This window comes from Haemaphysalis longicornis, unplaced genomic scaffold (assembly GCF_048455015.1).
Source record: "Haemaphysalis longicornis isolate Haplotype H1 unplaced genomic scaffold, Haemaphysalis longicornis Haplotype H1 scaffold_10, whole genome shotgun sequence".
Lineage (NCBI taxonomy): Eukaryota > Metazoa > Arthropoda > Arachnida > Ixodida > Ixodidae > Haemaphysalis > Haemaphysalis longicornis.
The window spans coordinates 114,077,718-114,092,576 of NW_027526204.1; the positions used below are offsets into that span (position 1 = coordinate 114,077,718).

A 14,859-nucleotide genomic window follows, 5' to 3' on the forward strand; every position below is an offset into this window, starting at 1 on the left:
GGAGAGGAGATAGTGTCGAAAATTGATGTTTTACTGCCCATGAACAAAGTCTACACTTTCATTACTCGTTGTGAGGATGTACCCGATGAGGTATTGCGCAGAATAGAATCCGTCGTGCGTGCAGCACTCGCGAGAAAAAAATAAGAGATTTCTTCAAATAAAGCTACTTTTGAAGTGGTTGCAACGCTTTGATTTGAGAGTTTGCTTGACTGCACACGCGTATACTGCCAAAGTACATCATTTTCACTCCTATAGGTATTAGCACTACCTTGTAACCGCAAGTTTTTAATTACAACGATATTACAAAATGAACAATTCTGGGATGTACCGTGCGAGATTCGTTACATCGAGATTTCACTCGCTTGTGTTCGCACCATGCATGACAGCCTGTAAAAATTGCCTATCCCGAGTGCGTTAGATGCCAGCACTAGCAGTAAGACGGCGGTATCAAGAAACAAGCGTTTGCTTCTCTGCATCAAGTCACGACCCCTATAGGAACTAAACATATGCAGTAAACCAAGCTCTCGGAACAGAAAAATGCCTTCGTTGCAAGCGATACTTTGTTAAGAGCGGAAATGGTACGCGCTATGTACACTGCAGTGCGGATCATGAAACACGTCGAATGAAGCGAGATTTCTAATAAAGCGACATTTCGTTGTACCCAGGGTTTCCCGTATAAAAAATTTCATACGGGTGGCTGTAATGAAAGCTTTTGGACTCAAGAAAAAGAAAGATCAGGTCTCGTTACTCGATTGATTGATTGATTGATTGATTGATTGATTGATTGATTGATTGATTGATTGATTGATTGATTGATTGATTGATTGATTGATTGATTGATTGATTGATTGATTGATTGATTGATTGATTGAACGTTTAATTAAATCAGTTATTTCAGTTCTGGTCAGCTTCCTCAGTCCAAGATGCCGTAAAGAAAGCGGATAAGAGCATGGAATGGGAGGACAAGTTGGATTGGATTGAATTGAATTGGATTTTATTCTTACGCAATATAGGTACATCAGGTAAAGATACAGTTATGGTTTAGCTCAGCTTCGGAGACAGTATACTGCCGCCTCCCGTTTCTCCTTCCTCAGCACATGCACAAAAAACTGCTGCGCTCCCGTCGCCACCTCCTCTTCGTCATCCTCTTCCTTATCATCATCTACATCATCTTAATCACCATCATTACAGCCACTATCGGAATGAGGAGCTGAAACTGGTAAGATGATGGGTGGCCAGGCGTACTTTAAATTTCAGCGTGATAAACAATTAGAGAAAACGGACTTACTATAGGCTGCTTTTTTTTCTCTCAACGATATTGCGGATACAAAGATATAACATACAGAATGATAGTTGTTTGTCTGAATTTTTGCATTATTACCATTAAAAGCACATCTAACGATTTTCACTTTTATATAATAAAGTTGCGTTCCCAATTTAGCACGCTCGACCTTTTCGAGAAGTTCCTGCATCAACGCACAGCTAAAGCGGACATGGCGGGACGGGGAGGACAATGTATAGCAGCCCGTCGTCTCCTCTGGCGCCGCGTCTTATTATGCTGGCCCAGCCGACGATAACATCCGGTGTTGCCATAGCGAAGTTTGTTGCCTTTAAGGTTCGTGGAACCCCGTGCAACGCGATACACCAGGCCGTTTCGTGGATCTTGTTACGCCTGCGCAAAGACCGGGGGTTCGCGATTGCATGCGCTCATGCCGGCGCGTTTCCAAAGACGCTCTCTGTTCGGAAATCTATTTCCAGCTTATTCATGCCGGCAGCTAGCGTTCCTATAGCATGTGAAGTCAGTAATGAAGTGCACGTATCGGTTAGCAGCAGTGAAGTTAGTCTAGAAATTGCATTTACCTTTTTTCCTTGAGGGCGAAGGGAAAAATGAACAACAGGTTGAAATAAGGGTCGATGGAAAGGGAGATGAAAGCAAACAGTAAAACTAAAGATGCCAGTTCGAGCTGCCCCAAGCAGAACAAAAGCAAAACAGAAAGAAAAGTACTCGCGCTGTCTCAACAGACGACGCGCCAGCAGTGCGAAGGCGGGAAATTTGAATTGCCTTGAGCAAACCCCACTTGCATTCATCATGGGGGAAGTTAGAGTGGAGGGAAAGAACGTGAGGGGTGGGAGGGGAAGGAAGGAGAGGGCGTTGTGTAGCAGAGGCGTCAGAAGACGACATTTTCTTGTAAAAAACAGGGGGTATTTTTTATGCGTAGTGTGGTATTTAGTAATGCCAAGCCCTTGAGGCGCGAGCCGCGCCTCACGCGATCGCTTGTATTTTAATTTCAAATAAAAAAAAATGGCTGCGTATCTGCTCCTTTCGTTGCAAATGTCGACGAAAGACGATATTCGACTGACGCCGCTGCCAAGTAAATGCCTCACTTCTCTTTCCCGCTCACCTCTCATGCTGTTCCACCCGCCGCGGTGGCTCAGTGGCTAAGGCGTTGCGCTGCTGAGCACAAGGTCGCGGGTTCGATTCCCGGCCGCGGCGGCCGCTTTTCTGATGGAGGCGAAAAGCAAAAAACGCCCGTGTGTACGAGATTTCGGCGCACGATAAAGATCCCCAGGTGGTCAAAATTAACCCAGAGCCCTCCACTACGGCGCGCCTCATCGCCTGCGTTGCGTCGGCGCGTTAAACCCCGCAATCAATCAATCTCATGCTGTTCCTCTCCCGCCTCGTTCCTGCCAAAATAACACGCTAGACGTTTGTTCAAGTCAATTCAAATTTACCGTGTTCCACTGCTCCAAGTCGGCTGCCTCGATGCCAGCGCTGCCGTGCGGCGGAGACGAACGTGGATCGAGGCAGCCTACTCCAACTGTTATAGAACCACGTTCAACAGTCGTTGAGTACGGCAAGTTGCCGTACTCAACGAGCGTTCCAAGCGGAACGCAGAACCTATCTAGTGGAACCTTTCGTTATTGTTGCCGTTTGATTTCTAAAAATGCCGCCAGGAGCTATAGCAGCGCGGGCAACAGCAGGCGACAGAGGGATTTTTTTCTGCAGTTGATGTAGTATTTGCGCAAAAACCAAGCGTTCATGAATTTTTTAATAAACGAACATTTCAAATATCACTTATGTAATAAAATTCCCGGGGTCGCAGTCGAACCCATCGGTCGAAGCAGTTTGAATTTTGGACTTTGGCTCTGACTTTGACTCAGGCTACATGGGAGAAAGCTTCGCGTTTTAACCTTCTATCTCTTAAGAAATCGTCTGTGATCTTTTTGCTGAAGATCAAAAACGAAAATGGCCGTGTGTCGAGTTAAAGATCCCCGGCTGGCAGAAATTAATCCCCAGCCCTTCACTACCCTTACAACCCAGTTACAGCACCCCCTCCCCCATTATTTAACTGCGAAGCTGTTTAGCCAATTGTAATTTTTCGTGTCCGCATTTGAAAGTACCTAGAAATTGAACCTAGAAAGTACCTAGAAAGTACCTAGAAAGTACCTAGAACGTGAGCGCGGGCCTCGCGGTGACCGCCCAGCAGTTAACAAAACCAAGAAATTGCCCAACGCTTCTCTGTGCGTGCCTCGCGACGACCTCATAGCGTCCCCTGCCAAGCATACCCACTTAGGGAGATTGGCCAAAATTGCGGTGATCACCCGGCAGTTAAAAAATAAAAACAAGGAAATGCCTAGCGCTCGTGTGTGCGTGACTCGCGACGACCGCCCAGCGTCCCCGGCGCACGCTTGTCAAGCCAAGCATACCCCCTTAGGGAGGGGTGCCAAGATTGGCCAAAAAATAACTCAAGTGGTCGCCGCAATCGTGGCAACACTTGCTCGGAACGAGAAAGACACGTCACAGCGTACGCCCCTCCAAGGTGGTGTCCAATGATTAACAATTTCAAAAAAAAAAAAAAATGAAAGGCGCTCACATTACAACAACAATTATGGAGTAAAGGTCGTTGCGGCAGCGAAGAAGAAGCAAATCGGCTGCAATCGGGGACTTAAACCTCCGTGATGTTCATGAATGTTGCGTACAGCTTCGCTATCTAATTCAAGTCTTATGCGTTAGTGTGAGCTTCCACCAGTTTTTTTTTTTTTTTTTTTTACAGCGAAGCTGTTAACCTCTCGTCGGTCGGAAAATTTTGTGTCGTAAACAAGAAACCCAGGCAGGATCCAGCAGCTCTCGTCCAAGATACCGAGCGCATGCGTCATGCTAGGCAGCGCTCAGCATTCGCCGCCAGATAAGCTTAGCGCAATCTTTGCATTCAGGCACACAGCGTATAGAGTCCAGTTACTGTAACAAAACCACAAAAGAAGCGTCGAAACCGCACGATAGTAGAGAAGGCGCCTGTGCACAATGGAACCCCAATGTGTTCTAGGTTTGCAGCTTCTCGAGAAAAGGGGGGTTCACGTCATTTTAGGGCGAGCGCATGCGTCAGGCTCTGCCGCCAGAGAAGCCGAGCGCTATGGTTGGTTGGTTGGAACCAAAAAATCAGTGGCGCGTACCCACTCTGGGGGATTGGCCAAGTCAGATTGGGGAAAATGGTCAAGAATTCAAACTAAGGGTAAAATAGAGCTGTGGAGTGTGAGTGAAGTGATGTTGGCAATTTTGAGGGGAAAAAAAACTATGACAAGCCTGCCGAGATGACGAGCATTTTATACCCTCCTACATCGGCATGTGTCGTCGTCGTCGTCGTCGTCGTCATCATCATCATCCTGTCCACGCCCACTGCAGGGCAAAGGCCTCTCCCATGGATCTCCAATTATCCCGGTCCTGTGCTAACTGCGACCAATTTATCCCCGCAAACTTCTTGATCTCATCTGCCCATCTAACTTTCTGCCGCCCCCTGCCACGCTTGCCTTTTCTAGGGATCCACTCTGCCACTCTTAATGACCAACGGCTATCTTGCCTTCGCATTACATGCCCTGCGCACGCCCATTTCTTCTTAATTATAATATGCCCTTAACACGCGTTTGGTCCCTGACCCACACCGCTCTCTTCTTCAGCATGTGTATACTGGTTTACAAAAGCTTCGCTGAACATCCACTTTCGCAGTGCCGGATGGCGGCCTTTTTTTTTTCATTATGAGTACGCGCTCACCAGCTATGTGGTCTATGCCCGCCTAGGACAGGTTCTCCATATTGAGGCCATCACATCTTGTACGACGCGCGGGCTATCGCCGTTTACACGTCGTGTTGTTCCCCTTTTTAGAACCACTCGGACGCTGCAAATCGGCGATAACTGGGGTATGTCTTTCGCTAGCCATAAACTGCGTTATCTGTAAGCGCCCTATCCCTATCTTCTCCCGGAGCTGTTCTCTCGTTTTGTTTTATTACAATGTGATGTTTGCCGGACACCTTGCGCAAATGCGTTCGCAAACTATACGTCAAGGCGCGTCATCATCGTCGCAATCATGACCGGTGGTTTCTCAGGAATGTTAGCTTTCTTGAATGAACTTTCGCTCAGGTCGTTATCTTGCTTGAAGGCGGCCGGTCGAATAATAGCTTTTGTACGATTTATAGGAGAAAGCAAAAACAAACTCTTTAATTATTGTCTTGGGTTCGTATACAAAACTGACAGATGCGCCTGGGCGGCGCCGTTCTATTCGCTCACATGCGTTTTCTCGCGATCCGCTCAGGTCTCTCACCACACACGCACACGACTCCTGGCAACACCACCTAGACTCTAGGTGGTGTTGCTCCTGGCTGCCGCCTAAAAGGGGGAAGAGGACCGAGGAGGTTCTCCAACCTCTTCCTTTTCCCACCGGGCACACAATAAAGTTGTTCTCTCTCTCTCTCTCGCTCTCTCTCTGACGCTCAAACGCTCGACTGCCTGGGCACAGTCCGTCTCGCGCCCCGGAGCCGCCAGACCACTTGAGTTGCCGGTGTAGGATGTCTTGGCGCCGCTCGCTTGGTCATAAACACGATGCACACGGGACGGCGAGCAACGAGACGACCGTGGGAGCACGTTCGCCAGCTCGACGTAAGGAGAAACAGGAGTCCGAAATATAAACAGAGCACTGACACTAAAATAAAATACGCAAGGAAACGCAAGTCATGGGAGGGGGACGAATCGTTCGCCTACAGGAAAGCATACGGGAACGCATAGTCTGATCGAAAGTCAAGGAGTGTAGAATCGCGGTCACTAACCGAGTCAAGAATGAAACAGGTTGACGTTGAGGGAACGGGTTCTTTGTTCGCAAGAATGCGTGCAAGGGGTCACCGCCAAATTGTGTGTACAATTTTGGACAATATGGAGTAGTGATCGCAATTAGATCGCAGTCAGCTTGCCAGCTGACATGTGTGACGCAGCTTCGATTATTAGTGACTCGAAAAAAAGTCGAAAAGCGTTTTTTTTTTGTTTTTTTTTAGCAGCGCGTTCCCAGTGATGCGGTGGTTATGCTGGCGGGCACGTTGCCGCAGTGCACCCCTTGCTTGATCGCTCTATGTATACATCACTGTGGCGTTCGGTCAGCCATCATGGACTTTCCAATTTTGACCCAACGCGGTGGCTCAGTGGTTAAAACATTGTGCTGCTGAGCCCAAGGACGCGGGTTCGAACCCCGGCAGCGGCGGCCGCTTTTCTGATGTAGGCGAAAAGCGAAAACGACCGTGTGTTCGAGATTTCGGCGCAAGTTAAAGATCCACTGGGTATCAAAATTAATCCGGAGCCCTCTACTACGGCGCGTCTCGTTGCCTCCGTAGCATCGGCACAGTAAACCTCACAATCAATCAATCAATCAATCAATCAATCAATCAATCAATCAATCAATCAATCAATCAATCAATCAATCAATCAGTTTCCCATTTTGCCGGAACAGACGCATTTGCAATCTGCTCAAGGGAACTCGTAAACAGACTTGTAATTCCCCAGCCTCGTGGCTCCGTAACACGTACAGCAGGTTGATGCCAATATAGCCTAAGCCCGGATAGCCCAGACGCCAGGTAGCCTAAGGCGCGTAATTTAAAACTGGGACATAGAAATGCACCGTACGATATGAGGGGCACCAGTGCCAGGGGTTTCCCCAGGCATCGAATCAAGGGGGGGTGTCTCAATGGCTCTGGGGGGGTCATAAACTAGAAAAGCTGTTTCTTTATCCCACTAGTTAAATAATAGACGTCTGTTAACCAAACGCTCATCCCCGTGAGGTACGTTTTTCATTTTCTATATATATATATATATATATATATATATATATATATATATATATATATATATATATATATTGATTGCGAGAAGGGCTGTCTTTGGTTGCCGTAGCAAATAGTAAAAAATGGGTATAGCTTCTAACAAAACTGTTTATTGGTCGACGTTTCGATCGGATGCCGATCTTTCTCAAGACCAGAAAGTCTTGAGAAAGATCGGCATCCGATCGAAACGTCGACCAATAAACAGTTTTGTTAGAAGCTATACCCATTTTTTACTATATATATATATATATACATATATATATATATATATATATATATATATATATATATATATATATATATATATATATATATATATATATATATATATATATATATATATATATATATAGGGTTTGTAAATGAGGGGCTCGTTAGAAATACAGGAAGAAACGCCGGCAGTCTACAACGCCAAAGAAGGCATAGGGGAATGGTTGGAATATTTTTTACCGTTAGTGACGTTCCATTATTATTTATTATTATTAATTACGTGAGAAAGAAAGAAAGGAAAACATGCGCCCAGAGTGGGGACCGAACCCAAAGGCGTGGGTTCGGTCCCCACTCTGGGCGCATGTTTTCCTTTCTTTCTTTCTCACGTAATTAATAATAATAAATAATAATGGAACGTCACTAACGGTAAAAAATATTCCAACCATTCCCCTATGCCTTCTTTGGCGTTGTAGACTGCCGGCGTTTCTTCCTATATATATATATATATATATATATATATATATATATATATATATATATATATATATATATATATATATATATATATATATATATATATATATATATATATATATATATATATATATATATATATATATTTCACCACTTTCTTTTCGACTCAAAAAAATTCTTCATCTCTTTCTATGACCCACCACAACCTCCCCTTTGCTTTTCCGAGGTTTTCTTGACTGCCAACCCTTATTTTCTGTCTTATTTCACGGAGCCCCTCATTTCCCATTTTCTGATTCGCTACATGCTTAGCGAGGGCCTTTGTTCTGGCAGTCTTGGTGCCAAAGGGAGCTTAAGAGGGTTCAACGCTGGTCGACCACTCTCGACATGTCGTAGACACTCGAGTCACGGCCCGGGGGTTAAAAAAGAAGGTCCCCTTCACCCCGAGAAGTCCGAGTGGCGCTGGCTACCACCCCCAAGTGCAGGAAACAAAAATTACTTAACATAAATACCCGAGAAAGTGCTGGGGAAAGAGCCCCGCCGGTAGCGTAGTGGTTATCGCACCAGACCGGTATTCTGGAGGTCGTGGGTTCGGATCCCACCCGGCGGGCATTTTTTCACCACTTTCTTTTCGACTAAAAAAAATCTTCATCTCTTTCTATGACCCACCACAACCTCCCCTTTGCTTTCCGAGGTTTTCTTGACTGCCGACCCTTATTTTCTATATATATATATATATATATATATATATATATATATATATATATATATATATATATATATATATATATATATCTATATATATATATGTACAGTCAAACCCGTTTATAGCGAACTGCAATATGCACCGCGAGTACTTCGATATATCCAATAGTTCGATATAGCCGAACCCGCCTATAACGAGCTTATTGTTACGAGTTCGCAATCCGCGAGAGCCTCCCGCCCCTCCCCAACTCCGCCATCCGCGTATGCAGAAACCAACACACTACAGTAGCCATTACCAGACCAAAATAATCAATTTATTGCAAGTATCAAAGCTACTTTCCGCCTTAACTGCCCACGTTGCAAAAAAAAAGGGGGGGGGGGGGTATTTTTGTTTTCACTTTCATTTTGAAGGCTTCAACTAGCATAGCATTCTCTACACGAAACATTGTTTGCACCAGTTCCGAGTCCGTGTCCTCAAAAATCTAAGAAGCATTGGCGGAGCACATCGACGGCCGAAAGCGCTTCATTATAAGCGTCGGACGGATTTCACTGGCGACATCATCGGGAACGTTGGCGAGCTCTTCCCACAGTTCACCGATGCTACATGCTGTCTTGGTTCGCACTCACTGACTGGGCGGGTTCCGTCGCGAGTCCCGCGCATCGGAAACAGTTCCGGAAAGTATTGGGCGTCACGTCGCTCCGTGCGAGGCGCAATGCCTCAGTCGCGGCTCTTGCTCCGTGGTCGCAGCCAATCCACATCTCAATCGCCGCTCCGAGATCATGCATTTCGGCGGCCATTCTAGGCGCCCAGAGTTCGATATATCGGATGTGAACTTCGTTATACGGAATATGTTTCCCATGTATTTCCGTAACTGAAATATTTCTGTTCGATATATAGTATATTTCGCTCTATCCAGGTTCGTTATAGCCGGGTTTGACTGTATATACCTGAGAGGCGGTGCTTTCTATTCAATCTAAGAAAAAAACAAATTTAGAGAAATTCATTTTTTACCATGAAAGGTCCGTATTCAGTTTTTTTTTTAATTTCTCGCCATTTTTCAACGTATAAGGACATTTTCGAACTTGTTACCAGATCCAGTGGCGAAATTTGAGTTCTTGAAATAATGTTTAGGTAGTACACGAATTATGCAGCACTTATAAATCAGGCACCGATTGTACGCTCCCGATTTATTAAAACGCCAGGATTAGCTTCCGTAGCGCTTTTCGCTACTCCCTGGCTGGTAGCAATGTGCTCGCAGCGTGGTCAGCCTCAAACCACATTGCCCCTTTCCTTTGAAAGCCTTTTTTGTGTGCACATACGAACTTGCCACGAGCTGTCGAAAAAAAGGAAATAAATACGTGCAACGCTAACAGCAAGCTCGGGGGGCGCACTTTTGTTTATTTTGCCCGAGGCTACTGGCAAGAATAGCCGACGGGCAGCCCGCGCATGCGCAGATCGATACTGAAAAAGGTCCATACAAGGACTGACAAGAGTGAACTTTGGGGATTCAAGGGGGGGTGTCCAGAAAAATTAGGGGGGTCTACACACCCCCTAGGGGGGGTGTAGGGAAATCACTGGGCACCACTGTTTCCGCTTTGGATAAAGTGACCAGACGTTCCGCTTTTGCCGGGACAGTCCCGTTTTTGAGGCATGTTTCTGCTGTCCCGTTTTCGCAGGACTGCACAACTATGCTGTTAGGCACTTCGAGATATTTATCAAGGGAGCAAACTTTAGATCTTTTTTTACCGGAGAACTCGTCGAAGTTCTTTGCGGAAGATGGCTTCAAAGAGGCATTATTTCACTGTTGGACGATTGTCAACAAAGTATTCAAATGAAACTAGAAGATTTGAACTCTTCAGGTATTTCGATCACAAGTCTTTACAGAGCCATGACCCCAAGGGATGTAGGCTGCGCCGATATTTCTCGCGTCGCGGAGCGGGCCCCGTGTTTTCCTGGAATCACGGCTTTAGTGGAGGGCGTTTTTTCGACGTGAGCATCAGCCTGCTGCCAACGATTTAGAAGCGAGTCTTGCTAGACAAAAAAAAAAAAAAAAAAAGAGTCGTCGGAAAACTAGAGCTTCAAAATAAACGCACGCAATTGAGCTGTGACTATAGGATTGTTCCCTCGGCCTGTGTGAGTACTGGCGTAAAATAGTATATCGTTTTAAATAAGACATTTTCTCGCATTTAAATATTTTCTTCCAGTCTCAACCTTTTGTCTTTTGTGCACTCCCCCCCCCCCCCCCCTCCTCCCCTTCCACTGGTGTGTCGCATTTTGATTGATTGTAGGGTTTAACGCGCCGACGCAACGCAGGCGATGAGGCGCGCCGTAGTGGAGGGCTCCGGATTAATTTTGACCACCTGGGGATCTTTAACGTGCGCCGAAATCTCGTACACACGGGCGTTTTTGCTTTTCGCCTTGTGTCGCATTTTCAACACCCTGGAATATGGTCACCCTAGCTATGGAGCCTTCACCATCCTGAATTGAATCGCTCTCTCGCGTGTTCCTCACGTGAAAAGAGTATGGTTTGGGACCCTTAGCACCTACTTTTTTCCCCCTCGATGACATTTCGTTGTCTAATTAAACTGCGGATCGTTCCGCCCACACGCCAACTTTGTATACGGTCCTGAAAGCGCAGCAAAAACCATATCCTGCAGAGATTAATACGAAGCGCTTTCACTTAAACTAAAAATTTGTCGCGTGCGGCACTATTGCTTCGTAAAACACTGCCACTTGTACTTTCTGCAAGTCTTACGTCGTACGAGGGGCAGAGCAACCGGATACGATCGACCGGCATCGCAGAAGCCTGTCTCTGCGAAATTGGAGGCGGAAACGAAACGATGGAATTGGCGACAGACACTCGAGACGTGAACCGCACACCAAATTGGATGGAGGATAGAGTCACCGCCGTGTTCTGCACTTTTATTGGCTTCTTTTAGGCCGAGAGGAAAGAAAGGGGTAGTGGGTTCGGGCAAGGTATGTGAAACTCAACGTATGGGGAAATTTGCGTAGAACAATGATGTACAGCGACAAAGTGAGACGATACTGTCTCCAGTGTCCGCGAGTTTGACGTGCGCGAAGCCTCATAATGGACGGTCGATATGTGTAAACTCTACGCGGCCGTATCCCTACTCGATCGGCTAGCGCAGAAACACGACTCTTTTTTTAACCGCATTGAGCAGCCGACAACGTTTCTTTTTTTTTTTTTTTTTTTCTGTGTTGAACGAGGGCGACGTACTACGTCGATCGTTTCTTTTTTTGTTTGTTTGTTTCCTTCCTTTTACACTACTTCGAATAATAGAAATTATTCTGTGTGGGATTGTGGCTGAAGGCAACATACTTTGCGACATTAGTAAGGAAGGATAAAGTAACAGAAATGAAACATCAGTTCTTAGTATCCTTCCAATATATAAATAAAACACTAAATACGTGAATAGTGTTTTTTTTTGTGTGTGTGTGGGTGTGTGAGTGTATTATTCTAATTTTCCATTTGTTAAAACGGGGAAATAAAACACTTTTGAAACATTATTTGACCGCTTCAAGTGTTTCCCGCCAAAAGTGATGATTTTGAGTCATTTCTTTATTTATTTTTTTTTTCGCATACGTGCACTGACAGTTTCGTCATCTCGGTCTACCTTGGGATCCTGGAATAACGATGCGGTTCCCGCTTTTCTGCCCTGCGAAAGACGGCCACAACGTAAGCATGCAACAGTTTTTCCATCAATCTGCGATGAAGTTTGAAGTCATTTCTGTCAAGCGTGCATGCTCTAAAGCGACAAACTGAACGCGAACAAACACCCGGCCTAATTATTAGACCACAAATACAGAGCATTTGCAGCGCTGTTCGAGTCACTAATGCCGTTAAAATATATTTGCCTCCAATCCAAGATAACGTTGCGAGTGGTCTCGTTGTAAAACTATGAGCAAATTCGTAGTTTTGCAGAGTTTTGATGAATGCGGAAGGCAGAAGAGCAAACGAGGACAAACGAAATGAAGAGAAGAGGTAAAAAGAAGTAGGGAAGTTCTACTGGGGTAGGTAAGTTTAGTTTTTTAAACTTCGCCGAAGGCAGGAGGAGCGGCCCGATTACGCCGCACAACAAAACGTCCACGCACAAAGCATATTTAATCTCAGGATCGCATACTTGCCAGTGGACATATACTTGCGTCACCGACTCATGTATGTGCGTCTGTGTGCTTGACATCGTTTTGTTAAAGCAGACATTACACTATCAGGGTAGCGCACTTTGCGAGCTTAAAATGCCTTCAGTAGTGCCCATCACCATCACCATCAGCAGCAGCAGCATTATCAGTGCCAAACTCATCACCCGACATTTGAGTGCGATTGCTTGCGTGTGCGCTGGCGTGGAGCCTTTCAGAACAAATTTGACAGTACGCACATGTCAGTACAGGATATCTAACCCAGGATACGAGTTCCGAGTCTGTAATCACAAACCCCCGGTCACGACCCCTCGCCGATAAGTCATTTTTTTTTTTTTAGTTTTAGACGCACATTTTATGCCATTATGAAGTCGTGGGGGCGGAAGAAAGGGACGCTATTCGTACAAATGCTCTCAACTGGGACCGGACACAGAAAAAAAAAGTTCCAGCCAGTGTAAAATCTGCTGAAGCAGCAGCGCTGTGGTTTTGTTATTAAGAACGGCACCGGAAGTTGCCGCTGTGCCTTATCACCGTAGCCGGATGTTTCTCCGCGCGGCGCAAGTAGGGCGTTACTGGGAATATTTTGAGCATGGCGTGAGCCGTTCCCGTGATTTTTTGGACTTAATATGCTTATAAACGACTCCAGTGACGACAAACAAACTGCGTGAGACGAGGCAGACGATATCGCGCATTCATAGCAAACCCATTTCAAAACGCGCGCGCACTGACGTCACGGGTCCGGCGCTTTGGCGGAGTGATACACTACATGAGGTGGTGCCGTTCTTGAGTTGTAACCGAGTATAGTAAACTTTATTTTGTGAAAAGGGGTGAAGGAAAAGGGGGAGATCAAGGGCGGGATCCAAGTTCCAGGACCCCAGAAGCTATTTGGCCATCCCTGGCCCTACTAAGCAGCGCAAGCTACCGTGCAGGGTCCGAGCTGGACAGGGCTTCCTCCCAGCACTCTAATGAGGTTTAGTGGCTATTTTTGTCCCAAGCAATTGGGCAATTCCAGACTGTATGGAATAAATGGGCCTTCTGGTGACATTGCTTGCAGTCGTCATTACAGTTTTCTGCGAACATAAGTGATAGTATGGACCTATGTAAGTAGGTGTTCGTCTGTATTTTTCTAAGATTTCTCGCTTCTTCAGCAGTTAGGCTGGGGTGTGGCGTAGGCATTGGTCTTCCACCCCACGAATTCTCGCGCAAGGGAATCGGCAGCTAAAACTGAGCGGCGGGAGGGGGAACCCTCCGATGATGATTGATGATGATGATTGCTATTGGTTTCCCCTTTGTAGCGGAGTGATGACGTGTCACCTTACCAAAAAGGACTAAATACCTGTGTTTTATGCTCTTGGTTTAATACTATAGTGTTGCTTAGGGCAGGCAAAAAAGCTATTAGGCACAAAATACTTTTTTTTCCTGTTACAGGTGGTAGCTGTCCTAGGCAATATTCTCTCTGCTTTTCGTCCACCAGCAATGTAACCTTTTTTTCGTCGCCTCGACAGCCTTGAAGTCAACTTCCTCTGTGCTACACTTAAATCCTAGGGTTTAAGGAAGCCGAATACTTCTCTCATGTAGATTTGGATGGATACCCTCGCATTCTAGCACTGTGCGCCGCATAGTTTCTGTTTCTTTTCCGCAGACCACGCATACCCCATCATTTTTTGTATATACTTCCCCACAAAGCTCTTAGTTCGCAAGCAACCTGCTCTAGCCTCAAAAAGGAAAGCACTGCCCTGGGAATTATCATAGAAATTTTCCTTTCTGATGTCCATTTCCTCAGCCCTGTACATCTCGACGTTTTAGCCTCCATTTTTTCTCTCCATATATCCGTCTCTATCTGCCTTGCCTCTTTTTTGGTTACCTTGGCTGTTTTGGATCCTCCACAGTTCTTTCCGTATTTCGTCGTTCGCCTTGTAGTCTTCCTTAAGCACTGCGTGTCCGCGCTTTTCAAGTATATATGTGTACCCTACGACACCACTGCGCCCTCTATCGGTGGGTGTGGCAACCGCTTTCAGCTTGGCCGCTGGCTGGTGTAAGAACCAGCTTCTGCCCTCACGTGACGCACGACCTTCACCAGGCTTACGCAAGTGCTCGACCTAGCTGGACCTACACAAACACTTCCAAGCAACGGCGGCAGTCGTAATACCGGCGTATCCGTTCGCCAATCGGTAAGA

At 46.0% G+C, this 14,859-nt stretch overlaps 1 long non-coding RNA gene and 1 other non-coding gene across 2 annotated transcripts in view; both read left to right on the forward strand.

The window, feature by feature from the left end:
• The window catches only part of LOC144159146 (uncharacterized), a 33,927-nt gene that overhangs the window by 2,524 nt on the left and 16,544 nt on the right, over window positions 1-14,859 (forward strand). Inside the window, exon 2 of the long non-coding RNA XR_013320245.1 lies at window positions 12,141-12,221. This is a non-coding gene — a long non-coding RNA (uncharacterized LOC144159146). The remainder of the gene's footprint in view (window positions 1-12,140; window positions 12,222-14,859) is intronic.
• On the forward strand, window positions 8,356-8,428 carry Trnat-ggu (transfer RNA threonine (anticodon GGU)). The gene has a single exon. It is a non-coding gene; the product is annotated as a tRNA-Thr (tRNA).